Source organism: Vigna unguiculata, chromosome 5 (genome assembly GCF_037176805.1).
Source record: "Vigna unguiculata cultivar grain cowpea cultivar isolate G323 ecotype 2 chromosome 5, ASM3717680v1, whole genome shotgun sequence".
Classification (NCBI taxonomy): Eukaryota; Viridiplantae; Streptophyta; class Magnoliopsida; order Fabales; family Fabaceae; genus Vigna; species Vigna unguiculata.
Window position 1 is genome coordinate 54,840,616 of NC_140796.1, and position 14,513 is coordinate 54,855,128.

At 25.4% G+C, this 14,513-nt stretch overlaps 2 protein-coding genes across 47 annotated transcripts in view; both read right to left on the minus strand.

Annotated features, from left to right (window-relative positions):
* Positions 1-3,391, minus strand: part of LOC114183666 (ABC transporter C family member 13-like) — a 41,893-nt gene extending 38,502 nt beyond the window's left edge. The window contains exons 1-3 of one of the 2 annotated variants that reach the window (XM_085673845.1): positions 2,728-3,391; positions 2,266-2,320; positions 2,082-2,171 (exon numbers count right to left, since the gene is read on the minus strand). The gene's annotated coding sequence lies outside the window, so the exon portion shown is untranslated. The remainder of the gene's footprint in view (positions 1-2,081; positions 2,172-2,265; positions 2,321-2,727) is intronic. The other variant, XM_085673844.1, reaches the window with a different exon arrangement.
* A 10,613-nt stretch (positions 3,392-14,004) lies between these two features.
* The window catches only part of LOC114183665 (ABC transporter C family member 13-like), a 41,649-nt gene continuing 41,140 nt past the window's right edge, over positions 14,005-14,513 (minus strand). For all 45 annotated transcript variants that reach the window (XM_085673831.1, XM_085673809.1, XM_085673806.1 and 42 more), the window contains one exon: positions 14,005-14,494. The gene's annotated coding sequence lies outside the window, so the exon portion shown is untranslated. The remainder of the gene's footprint in view (positions 14,495-14,513) is intronic.

Below are 14,513 nucleotides of genomic sequence, written 5' to 3' on the forward strand. Positions count from 1 at the left end.
AATAGTAGTTGGGAAACTATACTATTTTGATTGATAGACCTTGAACCATTGCTTGTTACAGAAATCAATGCATAATTCAAAATTAAAAGCATCTTCTGTACACATAAACTTACTGAGCTATTGGACAGACATTAAATTTCCTTTCATTTCAGGATAAAAAGGCTAGAACTTGCATCTCCACAGAAAAAGTAGAATCCCATGTTGGAATTGAAAATTCGAAAGTGTGGAAGAAGGTATAACTTGGACGAATTAGATTCCAGCAGTCCATAACAGTCATATAGTATAAATATTGCATATAAAGACTAGAGAATTACGCACAAACTTTGGTTTAGTATGTGGGAGAAAAACACGATTTCAAATTGAAAAATACGTTCAATAAACTCAGGCGGAGTGCTCTAAACAAAGATGGATTAGAGCCATTGTTACTCAGTTCATCTTGCCAGCAAGATAAAATCACATCATGACAGGAAGAAGGACCCATATCAGTTGGTAGTGGCAGCAGGTAATTAGAGTCTAATTGTTTTACCACACCATGATTTATATGTAAGAAAGAAGAAGGTCAAGAACAAACAAGAAAAAGACGGAAGAAGAAGATCAAGAACAGACAAGAAGACGGAGGGTAAAACCAGTGGCAGCAGAGTGTGAATTAACTCTGGCTCTTACACCATATTGGAAATCTTGGTTCATCTAAAAGGAGGATAAAACTTGTATGCAGAATGTGTAAACGGCAGAACACAAATTTAGTAGCAAACACGATAAATGGAGATTAAGAGACTTCGTGCAATAAAGAATTACAGTTTCTTTGGGCATAGTTGAAAAAGAACACAGGTAGAAACATACAGTTGTAAAACCTTAGAATTTAAAGAAAAAATGGTAGAGATATATTAAAATACAGAAATGTATGGCTGCGGGTGACAAGAGTCGATTGCTTATACAAAATTGCTTACAGAAAATAGAGAAAAGAAAAAGATTGGAAAGAGGAAGAGATGCATACGAATGGAGAATTAGGGCAAATTAGATGCAAGAAATCGTCCATGGAATAGAAGAAGAACAAGAGACAGGAATTATGAGGTATATGTAGTGTGTGGGTTGCTTTATAGTGTGTTCATGCATATAAAAAGGAGGCACTGGTTCATGGATTTTTTCTTTTTTCTTTTTCCCGTTTTATTAGATACGCACATATTTGTATGTCTTTCACATCAATATAGAAATCATCTATGTAAACTTTAATTTTAATATTAATGCGCATATTTGTGCATATTTACGTTTTTCAAGGTGCCACCATCAAATAATTAAGCTATAACATGCCATAATTAAATAATTAAGCTATAAGTTTATTTATTAAAGGAAAAATATAATTTATAAAATGATGATTTGACTGCTTTGTACGGGTTAAATCAAATAATACTTAAATTATAATAGAACAATTTTTACTGTTAAATGTCCCATCTTAAAATTTAAAAGTTATATTTATTTTAAAATCAAATTGACTCAAATTTAAAAGATAAGGAATAAAATACAATTTAAAATTAAGAAGTTAACAAGAATTTTATAATTAGGATAAAGAATCAAAGCTGTAATTTACATTTTTATTATCTGTCAAAATATTGTGATGAATACTATGTTTTAAACTTTTATTTCCACATTCTGTCACATTTAAAAAATATAACCAATAATAACATACAAGGGTATTAAAAAGCAGCATAGTATCAAAGCCAAATTCACCAAACAAAAAGCTAGCAAATTTGGACATGATAAAAACAGACTGTTTTCTCCTAAACATCACGTAAATTCATTTTTTCCATCTCCATTATTCCTTTATATTTTATCTTCGAATTATACTGCCAACAATGCTCTTAGGGTAAGAAAATTTTCCATCAGCCATGAAAGCCTAAAACTCCTTAAAGGTAAATAACAATCCATCAAGAAAATCCATAAAAAATAGATTATTACTGTCTAAAACATTGAACCATATTACCAAGATCATAAAAAATCACCACTACACATAAGTTTAAGATATGAAACTGTAATTTATGCAGAATAGGTTGAAAATATTACTCGATCAAGAATAATTAACTTACACGAGGAAGCTTGCAATCAAAGAAATTGGAACCCATCCTTGTTCATCCATGTTGAACCTTAAATACTCATCCCTCACTAAATTAGCATCACTGCATAAACAAAACAGCATTGAAGATAAAATTCAACAGCAAAGATTTGTTAGGAAACACAACAGTAAATAACGAATAACAGACAATAATTTACTTGAAGTAATAATCAATTTGGTTGACTATTGTATTGGCGAGAGAGGTTTCGGCACCTGAAAGAACATTGCAGGAGGAGGTGCATGTGTTAAAAACGGCATGCCCCCAAAGGGTTCAAATTGTAGCGTTGGGAAATAATAGAATTCTATAAAGGAAGAGATGGTGCATTTTCTCGGCGAGAGGGACAAGATTGGATAGCTAGTGGGGAATTAAGTCAGCTGGTGCAGGTGGCTTCCATAAACACATTCAAAGTGAGACATGAAGATTTATCATCTTTAGTTTTCAAAGCCATTCAAAATCTTTGAAAATATTAAACTAATTTCAAGTTTTCTGAACATTTCTACAAAATTAGAACTTCTAATTACTTAGATTTTAAACACTAATCTAAAATGTTGCCCCGACAATCATGCAAAATATACACAAATTATAATCAGGGGAAAAAATCTTGCAATAATTTCTTTACATTTTTTTGGGAACTCTTTCTTTGAATAAACTGTTCTCGAAGAGGATAGCGTCATCCGATCTTTGAGGGCTCCAGAAGAACTCAAAGATCCTGCATCCATGGTTACGAGAAGAAAACAAGAACAGAAACGAAAAGAATAGGAAACAATATAAATAACAGCGCAACTGAAAAGAAAATAAAGCACAAGCAAAATATTATTAGACGAAGAGAAATCAGACAGCAGGAACAGAGAGGGCCAAAGCTCCGGTGCTTGAAAATTAACAGAAAGAGAGAGAAAGAGATTTGAATGGAAACTATTTGAAATGAGATTGTATAAAGTAGAAATGCTGACTGAAAGATCAAAATTAAGGGTTTGAAGATCAGATGAAAATTAAGGGGATTTGAATATCAGAAAACAAGGGTTATTTTAACAACGACATACTATTATAAAATGTATTGACCAAATTATCCTTTGATCGAATAATAATTAGGTTTGAATTGAAAAATTAAAATATTATCTATAAACTCTTACAAACTATAAATAATCATAATATATATATAATAATATAAATAAATATTTTCGTCAAACATAAAAATAATTATATTATTTATTTCTTAATCGAAGATATTAAAAATAAGAAATAGTCAATAATAATTACATCCATGCATGCTCGAATTAGTTGGTATACATTGGATGTGCAGATTGAAAATAAATAATAATATAAAATACAATAAATTTTAAATTCAATGAAAAAGTTATTGTCAAATTATATAATAATAATAATAATAATAATAATAATAATCTATAAAAAACCTATAGTAAAAATATATATAAATTATAACCATAAAGTATGAGAGTGTTACTAATTACAACAATTTAAATAAAACATAATTATTAATTGTTCTGAGATTAATATTTTATATATGGCTAATTGTTGTCTAATTTAAAAAATTAATATTCCAAAAATATTATATTATTAACCACCATAATTATTATTACTATTAATATTATTTTTATTATTCACAATTCTTATTATTATTATTTGTTGTTATTATTATTAATATTATTATTATAAAATATAATTATTTTATTTTTACATTATCATTATTACTAATTATAACTATAACTATTATTATTATTATTATTATTATTATTATTATTATCTATAATTATATTATCGTTATTGTTATCGACTATTATTATGATCATTATTACTATCGACTATAAATATTATTATCATTACTAAAAATTATAATTACTTTTATTACCATATTATTATTATTATTAAGAAATATAATTATTATAATAGTTATTATTTTTTATTTTTTTATTATGATTTGATATGTATTTTATTTTTACTTACTGTGGATCATTTTTCAGTTATTTATCATTTTGATTCGTTTTGTTTTTCATTTATTTTTATATTTAAACAATTATTTCAACTGAAAAACATAATTACTAAAATTAGTAAAATGATAACTGAAAAATAATTTTTTATTATATTTTTTTAAAAATTTAAAATATAATAATTAAGAGGATAAAATTGAAAAAATAAAAAAGACACCAAAGATGTTGATATTTTTATATATGCAGTTGTATTATTATTATTTTTATTTTTATTTTTTTTAATTATTATTACACGATATTACTATAGTGGTATTATTATTATTATTATTATAGTTACTACGGGATCATATCTTGATTATTTGCACTTTTTATTTATTTAATTGTTTATTTTTCATTATATCATAGTAATTATTTGAATTAAAAAAATGTTATTATCCTTAATTTTATTTATTATAGGATCATATTTCAAATACTTGTCCTTTTTATTTATTTTGTTGTTAAAATATAATTTTATATATAATTATAGATCATTATCGTTAACATTAACCTTAATATTAGTATTAACATTAATATTTATAACATAAAGATAATTGTTGTTATCATTAGTTTGTTAGTATTAGTTTCATTATTATTTATATTATTATTATCACTATGGGATATGAGGTGAAAATAATAAAATAAACTTAAGATTTTATTATATTTTATGGAGAGGTAAGATGAGATAAAATTTTATAGGTGCAGGAAGAAAAAAGGGGTGCAGGTAGAAATGCGCCAACCGGTGTATTTGAAACGGAGTCAACCCAAAACTTTAGATCAGCCCAAATATTTTTAGAAGAATTAAAAATAATTTAATTAAGTTACACTGTATATTATTATTTAATTAAAAATTATAATATATGATAAAAAAATAATATATCACTCTAAACAAAAAGAAAAGAAAATTAAATTAAACACTAGTCGTTATCATTTATTGTTAAGAGTGTTTATAGCTTGAGTCAGTTTTGAACAAACTCATTATCAATCCATCAACAAAATATAAGTTGGATTGAGTTGTGTTTTTACATTTTTTTTATATTAAACTTAATTCACATCACCAATGTGAGTAAGATTGAATTGAATGAATTCTATAATTTGATTAATAATAGCATTTTGAATGTCTTTTACAAAATCACCAATTCACACTACAAATATCACAGGGCCATTAGTACTATCACAACCATCATAGCAACTTCTTCGTTTAAAATACCACATTTATAAAGAGAACCCGATAGGAGAAAAATAAAAACTAAAATAAAAATATGAAAAATTGGATTATACATGGAGAGAAAAAAAATCGTGTTAGAATAGCAAGAAAGTGAAGTATGGAAGTGAATAAGAAGAATAAGAGAGAAATATATTTTTTATTTTTAATAATAAGTCAAAATAAAAATTATTTAAAAACTATAAATATCATATATTTTTATTTTTTACATACTTTTAGGATAAAATATATTTTATTTTATTTTTAATTATCTTTTTAGAATTTTTCTCAAATTAAATTAGACACATTTTGTATTTTTGAATATATTTTAATTTTTAAATATATTTACATTACTTTATTTTATTTATCTAATAATTTTATGAATATGTGATCAAATCGTATTTTATTATAAATTTATTTTATGAAAAGAAGTTTTTTTTTTAAGGTTTTAATATCTTTTGCTTTTGGTTACTGTTATTTTTTTTTAATATTTATTGTATTTATTATAATAATTGGACATTAATATTGCTTATAAATTGTAGTTTTTACATATCAAATCTTTTACAAATAAAAAGTAACAAATAATATATTAAAAGTAAATTTTCTACAATGAGAAAATAAATTATTAAAAATATTTCTAAAAGATAAATATGATTTATCATTAACAAAAAGAAAGACGTTGAACTTTAAACCTTAGACCTTAAATTTTACACAGTAAACCTTAAATTCTCTTAAAATCCTAACTTACTAAAAAATCATAGTTTTTAAAGTCCTAGTACTTGATCTCAACCGCTTAAAACTCCTTCAAATCATAATCATTGACACTCATCTTCATTATATTCACAGAATTATTTTTAAATTGGTCAAACCAGAATGCACTTTCAAATCCAATAATATATACCAAATATGAAAAACATTGTACTAAGTTTTGACCCTCATCATATCTCCAATTTACTTTCTATTATTTCTATATCAAGTGTTATCGAACATGATATTATCATTCTATAATATTCTTTCTCTACCTTTTTTCTTTATAAATAACATATGGTATGTTTTTCTTTTAACTTTATATATATATATAGGGTTAAATATGTTTTTGGTCCCTTAACTTTTAGTAAATTTTGGAATTAGTCCATTTTGAAACTTTGGACCAATTTAGTCCTTGATCTTTCAAAATACGTGGATTTAGTCCTTTTAATCAAATTTTGGTAGGTTTATTGGATGTTTTGTACGCATTTCAGAATTGTATTTGAGTTGTTTATACTGTTTGACACATTTTTGCTTTAATGTTAAGTCAAATACTATTATGAAACGCGCTTGAAATGTCAAATAAACTTAACAAAATTTGATTAAAAGGACTAAATTCACGCATTTCAAAAGATGGAGGACTAAATTGGTCCAAAGTTTCAAAATGGACTAATTCCAAAATTCACTGAAAGTTAAGGGACCAAAAACATATTTAACCCATATATATATATATATATATATATATATATATATATATATATATATATATATAATTTTAACATAATCTTTATAATCCATTTTTTATTTATTTATGTTTCATTATGAACATCTTCTACTGTTTGCATCGACATGATGAGATGAGATGTCAATTTTGCTCCTAGTCCATGGGCCAGCCTTGACCCACTCTTCATTAAGTCTCCTTTTAGGAGGGCCCCAAATGAGGGGGTCAAAAAAAGCTCAAGTCCCAAAGCCCCCTCTCGAGTGGGTTAGGGTCAGGGCTAAAGTGGGTTAGGCTCCCAAAATAATATTACATTAAGCCAGAGTGAAAGATCAAGTTGAGCGATCCGGACAAGTTCAAAGACCCAAACAAGCCCGACGAGCCCAAAGACCTGGACGGGCCGAAGACCCGGACAGGTTCGACGACAAGGACGGGCCAAACGACCAAGACGAGCCGAACGGGCCTGAAGACCAAGACGTGCTCGATGATTCAGACAAGCACGATGACGTCGGGCCCGTCAAGGTCGTTCTTGTCGTCGGGTTTGTCCACGTCATTCGCGTCGTCGGGCCCATTTGAGTTCTCCGGGTCATCGGGATCGTCCGGGTCCTCGGGGCCAACCAAGTTATTTGGCTCGTCCAAATCATATGTTCAATCCGAGTTGTCGGGCCCGTCCCGGTCATTGGGATCGTCCGGGTTGTCGATATTATCTTTGTCGTCAAGTTCGTCTGGATTGTCGGACCTGTCCGAATCGTCGACCTTGCCTGAAACATTGGCCCGCTTGGCCAATTCGATTCATGAGGCACGTCAAAGTCGCCGAAAAGTTTACTGATATATTTTAAAAAATAATATATTTTTCATGTTGAAGATGAAAATCAATAGATTGATCCTGACCCACATGATTTTTGTGGAGTTTTTAGTCCTATAAACTATTTTGATAAAGACTTTTTTTCAATATAGACTTTTTATACCCTAACCCACATCGGACCAGGACCATGCTGTGGGTCGGCTCAAATTGAAACCATCTTTAGTGGTCATTTGAAAACATTTTTCATTAATATTTTATTTATTATTTATTTATAACACACAGAACCATTAACACACAAAACTATTCTGTTGCTTCACGGGCCCAATTTTTGCTTAAACATTACTTATATATAATAGGATGATTTTCACGGGTCCCATCTTAAAATTAAAAATTATATTTATTTTAAAATCAAATTGACTCAAATTTAAAAGATAAGGAATAAAATACAATTTAAAATATCGAAGTTAACTAGAATTTTATAATTTGGATAAAGAATCAAAGCTATAATATACCTTTTTATTATCTGTCAAAATATTGTAATGAATATTAAATTTTAAACTTTTATTTCCATCGTGTGTCAAATTTCAAAAATATTATTCAAACATTATGTTGATTGTCAATGCTTGAATAATTAGATTGTATTTATATTTTATAAGTACAAGGGCAAACAATTAAAATGGAATGACTTGGATTGTCTTGAATCGGCCCTGTGGTTGATGTCTAGGGGCAAAATACAGGTTTACGTAGCTTAATTTACGTTAAAAACATGGTTTATTGTGGATAAAAAATAAAAATAAAGGTAAGATTCTTTTTTTAATTAAAAAAACAGATTAGAATTTCCTTTTTTAAAACGTGGCTATAGTTAAATTTTTATTAAAACTTGTTGGAAGTTAGTGCTGATTTAAATTAAAGTTAATGATTCATAAAATATTATTTAAGTTAAGATTATTTTATTTACTAATCTCTTTTTTTAAAACATATTAGAATCTCCTTTTCTAAAACACGATTATAGTTTAAATTTGAAAATTTGATGATTTTTTAAAGTTACTGCTGATTTAAATTAAAGTTAATGATTAAGAAAATATTATTTAGTTATAAGTTAAGATTATTTTATGTACAAATATTAATTTATCAATCTCAAATAACTCAATTTTTTCAAATTAATTTGCTTAAATAATTTTATTCTTTCTCTTAGTTTACCAAATAACTATTACTAAATAATGTCTACACATTAAAAAAACAAAAATAACTACTAAAAAAACCAAAAAAGAAAACCCAAAAAAATGGTTTAATCTGAATAAAATAAAAATTCCACAAAAAAGTTTTTTAATATCCTTAATAATTTTTTTCCACGGTAAGATTCCTTTTTTATTTTAATTTTTTTAACAAATTATAATTTCCTTTTTTAAACCATGATTATAGTTAAATTTTGATGAAAACTTTCTGAAGTTATTGATTATTTAATTTAAAGTTAATGATTAAGAAAATATTATTTAATTATAAGTTAAGATTATTTTATTTACTAATTTCCTTTTTTAAAACAGACTAGAATTACCTATTTTAAAACATGATTATAATTAGAATTTGATGAAAACTTTTTTGAAGTTACTGTTGTTATAAATTAAAGTTAATGATTACAAAAATATTATTTAATTATAAGTTAATATTATTTATTTATTAATATTAATTTATTTATATTAAATAACTCATTTTTTTTCAAATTAATTTGCCTAAATAATGTTATTCTTCTTCTTTATTTTACTAATCTTTAATCAGAACGAAATTAACAATAAAAAAACCTTTTTAATTTCTTAGAGAAGATTTATTGTGGATAAAAAAAATATGGTAAGATAAGATTTTTTTTTTAAAAAAAAAAAAACAGATTATATTACAATTTTCCTTCTTAAAACATGATTATAGTTAAGACGTGATGAAAACTTTTCTCAACTGCTGATTTAAATTAAAGTTAATGATTCAGAAAATATTATTTAGTTATAAGTTAAGATTATTTTATTTACTAATTTCTTTTTTTTAAATATATTAGAATTTCCTATTTTAAAACATGTAGTTAAAATTTAATGATGGTTTGTAGTCACTGCTGATTTAAATTAAAGTTAATGATTAAGAAAATCTTATTTAGTTATAAGTTAAGATTATTTTATTTACTAGTATTAGTTTATCTTTCTCAACTCAATTTCTTCGAATTAATTTGGCTAAATAATCTTATTATTTTTTCTTATTTTACTAAATAACTATTGCTAAATAAAGTTATTATTTATTTATACTTTTTTTAATATCTACACCAAAATTACTATTTTGTAATTTATTTGAAGTAAATAAAGATATATTTCTCAATTCTTTTTTTAAATTACAACACTCAAAAACATTACTATAATAATTCTTCCCATCCATTTATTTCCTTCTATCTTTTTTTTCCTCTATCTTTTAAAACATCATAAAACAACAAAAGATTTAAATATTTAATTCAGAATACAGTTCTTCCAACAATCAATTTTGTTATTTTAATAGGAAATAACAAAAACAAAACTTAGAATTCGATTATCCTATACCCAAATTCTCACCCATTTTAAAAATCATGTTATAAATATGTAATAAAAGTGTATGCCATCAATGTTAAAATACATTTTTTTTAAATGTGTCAAATCAATCCTAATTTTATTTTTTTAAAATAAATTGTAATTTTCATTCATTTTGTTCAATTGATATTTTTTTTAACACTATTAACAGTAATAAACAGTAACACTAACACTTCCACGTATCACTTCGTGATTTTTTTTAATTTTTTATTTATTTTTGAAAAGAATCTCCTTGTGCCAACCTAAGAGCATGTTACGAGACGATGTTACATGTCAGTGATGATGTTTTATATTCAATTTTATTTTTGTTCAACTTAAGAGCATGTTACATGCCACCGCCTTCTTATAGACTTCTGTTCAGCTGCAACCGAAACCTATAAGACGAAGTAAAATGTTAAATATGCACTAGTGATCCCTCTCAAAATTGAGAACATATTTAATTTTTATATAAAAGTTATAATGATGTTTTTGTTAAAATTCACATTTGTAGAGAAAGGAACAACAAATTAACAATCGAAAGAGATGACATGATCATAGAACAATAATCAAGGAGAAACAAGGAAGCGTAGCAGCTGAGAGCCAAGAGCGGTGAGGAACGAGGAGCATGGAACGATGACCGAGGAAATCAAAATAGGCAAGAAATCAAAATCAGCAGGAGTCATGAATGGCAGTAAATCAAAAGGAAAATGATATTTTAATTCACTTTTTTTGACCCACTTTTAACCCATTGCTTTAATCACCATTAGATCATCTTTCTTTATTCTTTTTAGTGATGTGATGTATGATCTAATGGTGATTGAAGTGGTGGATTAAAAGTGGGTCAAAAAAAGTAGGTTAAAATATCATTGTCCAAATCAAAATAGGCGGTCAGCCTGGAACGGCAAGATGCAGGAGCAACAAACAATCAACAGACCTTTTAGATTTGTTCAAAAACATGTTACGTACAAATTGTTCAACAACATGTTTCCTGCAAAAGCTATATATTACGTACAAAATTGTATAATACGTACAAATATTATGTACAAAATTTTATAATAAGTATAAAAACATATATTACGTACAACAATATGTATAATACGTACAAATATTATGTACAAAATTTTATAATAAGTATAAAAACATATATTACGTACAACAATATGTATAATATAATATACATAAACCTTATAGTACATACAAAATTATATATTAGGTATGTAGTGCTGTAATTATAATCTTTTATATATATATATATATATATATATATATATATATATATAACTTCAATTTTTGTAATGAAATCGTTATATTTATTATATTTATGAAGACTTTTTCCCTATTATGTAATATTTAAAAGTCCTATCATATTGTATAAATACAATAATAAATTAACATTATTTGATAAATTAACCAAATATAGTGTAGTTAGAAATGAAGGAATAAATCTATTATTTTTTAAAATGTAATAAAAATTTAAAAAACTTGAGTAGAACGAACGGATTTATGTTTAATTTTAAAAGTAAATTTATTTATTTTTTACGTAAATGTAATTTTGGACTCCAACAAAAATTAAAATTTACCCAAAAAACTGAGAAAGAAAGTTGCAAGAGTGAAAATTCGGTATATGACGGATGGTAATCAAACTTTTGAATTTTTTTTCTATTTATTTATTTATTGAAATGTATGACAATTTTTATTATTATTGTCATACATAGTTATTAAAAGTACGTAACCATTACTATTTTCTAACCTAACTTTGTAACCCAATACAGGGAGCTCTTGTTTTTATTTAGCAACCTTCCTGAAGTTATATATATATATATATATATATATATATATATATATATATATATATATATATATATATATATATATATATATATATTTATATTTATATTTATTGTAGTTCATCTAAATTCACTCTATGGCCTATACAAAAGCATGTGTATTCGATTTTTATTCTATTATTTATTTTATGATAATTATACTAAAAATTATATTAAGTTGATTTTAGAAGTATAAAAGCCAAAACATAAAAAAAATCATAAAGGGAAATATATAATTCAAATAATATGAACTAAAGTTTAAACTTATATTAAAGTTTGATTATGCTGGCAACAATAAATTCAGCATTAATGGAATAAATAATTGAAGCATTTTATAATTTTTGACATAAAAAGGGTGACGAAACAAAATTGGCATAATCAATTCAGCTTTTGTGGCTGGTGCTGACTCGACATGTCTTTAATCAGTAACTCTCAATTTCGATTTTTTATATTCTCTCATTTTGGTTTCTCAATCAATTCCTATTTTTTATATCTTTTTTATGTTTTTATATTATTTTTTTCAAACTTATTAATAATATTTGGATTGTTTTAAAATTTATAATTTATTTCCCACTCCAATATAATTAAAAAAATTATTTTATTTAAAAAATGAACCAATTAAAGAGACTGAGTGTTAGAAAATGCTATTTCTTTTCTCACGCACAACACGAACACACATATAGAACTTATCTCCATAAAAATAAATGAAATGAATTGACATCTATCACACTTCACGATGAAAACGTTTGTTTCAGCAATAATACACGTTGAGACATAATTTTGTGGACAAGGTATAATATAATATAAATTACGTGAAATGAAATAAAAAATAAAATAAAAATATATCTATATTTATATGAAAAATTATTAATACTCTATTTTTCTAATTCTTTTATATATATACCGCTATCTAAATTGGTGAGTTTGTCGGTTCACTAGTTTTTCCTTCATTAGTTATTGATTTGAAATGTTTAAAAAGTGATTTTTTATTTAAGATTTGTAATAAATAATTTGTTTATCATATATAATTATTTGAATTAATGATATTTTTTCTTAAATTATTGAATAATTAATTTGATATAGATGTATTTACTACATAAAATATGATATAGTGAGGAAAATATACAATTAAAAAAAATGAAATACGTATATATAAGGATATTTTGAAATTAATTATCAGAGTAATTTGTAGAATGTACATTAAATATTAAGATAGTTAGGAGAAACTTTTTTTCATTTGTAAAAAAAGTTAATTAAGTTTCAAAGTTACATAAATTTTGAAACGAAATTAATTTTTTTATGGAATTGAAATAGCTAATTTAATATAAAAAATTGACCTAATTTTAATATAACTTTAAAATGACCATTATAAAATAATTCAACATTTAATTCATAAATAAAGCTAGAGGGTGTAAAAAAAGTAAGATTAATTTTTTTTGTCCCAATTTTTGTCAAGTTTTGTCAAATTAATCCTGTTTTTTTATGCTTAAATATATTTTAATTTTTGTCAATTTTGTTCAATTATGTCATATTTTTCTAATATCGTTTAAATTATTAATGGCCGTGTGAAAAATTATTATTCATGACCGTTAATTATTGAAACGGTGTCAAAAAAAAAGACTTAATTGAACAAAATTGACAAAAATTATGAATAATTTAACAATTTGACGAAAATTAGGATAAAAAAATATTTTAACCAAAAGTAATATATAAATCATGCCTACTTCGGCTGATATCTTTTGAATCGGGTCAAACCTAAAAATCTTTTGAAAATTTTTATGACCTGATTTCTTTACGTGCTTAATTGGTTAACCACATACACACATGGTTCTCTCGTTTGCTGTTATACTTATAGGCTTTGAAAAAACTGTTAATATTATTTTTAAATTAAGCAAATTTATTTACTTTCAATTAAAAAAACTAAAATAAAATGAGTACAGAAATTCAAATTTTATTTTGGTGGAATCCTTCCCTTTAATCACCCTTAATAATTTGCCACTTACATTAACAAAGAGATACATATCCAAGAACAGAACGCTTATAGAAACTAAGCATTTTTCACATTTGAAAAGACCAATGATACAATAATAAGTATACATAGTAAAAAAAAACTGTAGTTTACACTTCAAATCAAGCAATATAGAGAAAACAAAATTGACAGAACAAGAAAAAAGCACAGTGTAACAGCATGAAGAAGAAAGAAGAAAAAGAAGGAGTTGATATTTATACATGCATGTGTGACTTAAACAATAGTATTTTGAATTTTGGTGTGACCCGAAGGAAAAGTTGAGTCCTGTTTCACGATTTGGTGTATCTGTCTCTGCTGAAGCATCTGAAGGTTCATTCGAGAGCATGACCTAACCATGTCACTTGCTAAGGGAATCACGGGAAGAACATCACAGTTGCATATCTCAATCATGAACCAATCTGGGTCATGAAAAAACAACTGATCCACTTAACACCACCTTCTTCCACCGTTGCACGCATGTATTCTATCTCCATTTCCATTTCCTCGAGCTTCTTCTCCACTGTATATAGTAGTTGACA